This window comes from Rhipicephalus sanguineus, chromosome 11, assembly GCF_013339695.2.
Source record: "Rhipicephalus sanguineus isolate Rsan-2018 chromosome 11, BIME_Rsan_1.4, whole genome shotgun sequence".
NCBI classification, from domain to species: Eukaryota; Metazoa; Arthropoda; class Arachnida; order Ixodida; family Ixodidae; genus Rhipicephalus; species Rhipicephalus sanguineus.
The window spans coordinates 86,897,874-86,899,029 of record NC_051186.1 but is presented as its reverse complement, the minus strand read 5'-3'; positions in this window follow the sequence as shown (position 1 = coordinate 86,899,029).

Below are 1,156 nucleotides of genomic sequence, written 5' to 3'. Positions count from 1 at the left end.
TCATATTTTAGAAGTGGCTTGAAGGTTAAAATATTTACCTTGTTGCTAACGCGACTCATTGACGTCAATAAGAAGTGAATGCATGACCAACCACAGATAAATAAATAAAGAAAGCACTCTTGACAAAAACGTCACTTCAGCCACCATAACAAACGATGAAACTGCGATTTGTTGGCGACTTACGGTGCACCGTGCTAAAGTGTTTCTATTTTTTCTGAACGTCAGCACTCAACATGAAAGCCTTTTGTATTCTTTATATATAGGGAATTTTTTTCTTGCGTTTGATGTTAACCGCCGCAATGGTCAAGACGGACAAAAGAACACCCATGAGAGCTCCGACGACGTGATTAGCATTAAAAATGAATTTTTGCCCTGTATAACCTGTGTGCCTGCGCCGTGTTTCCTAAGTATTACAGGCGTTTCTGAGGAGCGCGGTACTCTCTGCTAACCCATCAAGGTTCTTCCGCCGAATCGGTAAAAGCGTAAACCCAGATACTCCCAGGCGGCAGTTCGCAGCTAGCGAACGGCCACGTCTGACCCGAGGTTTTACGAGTACTATTCGCGGATAAACCAAGAACGAGAATAGGGAAGTTCACAGCGTGTGGGACCCTGCCACAACACCTCGCTCGCCGGCAACCAGGAGGTGAACAGGACGGATCGAGGGCTTACGGACCAGGAAACGTCGGACCGAGCTGGCACCGCCACTAGTGCCGCCGCCGCAGCCGCGGAGTAGGACGAGAAGTGAGAGTGGAAGGTTCGCCTGAGTAGCTCAAGAGATCTCACGCAACACTTCAGATCAGAGAGGTGCGAATTTGCACCACCACACCAAACTGAACAATGGACAGGCGGTCGCGTGGAGACAGTTGCAGACAAGAATGTTTATAAACTCGGTTGTCTTAGTCCTTCCTCGTGGCCAAGCACCCTCTGAAGCAGGGCGCCTTACTGAGCGATGGCAAGCCGCCCTCCTCAGCAAGACCCCGAAGACCAGCAGTGGGCCGTCCAGCGGGCCTGGGCCGTCGCCACGGACTTCGGAATTGCAGTTATGAGTGGTGTGCCGGCTGGCATACCGTCGAATGATTTAATATAGCAGTGAGGCGCTTTCTGACACCGGTTCAGGGTATTATCCAGCGGGAATTGAAGAATCGCCACTTTGAAA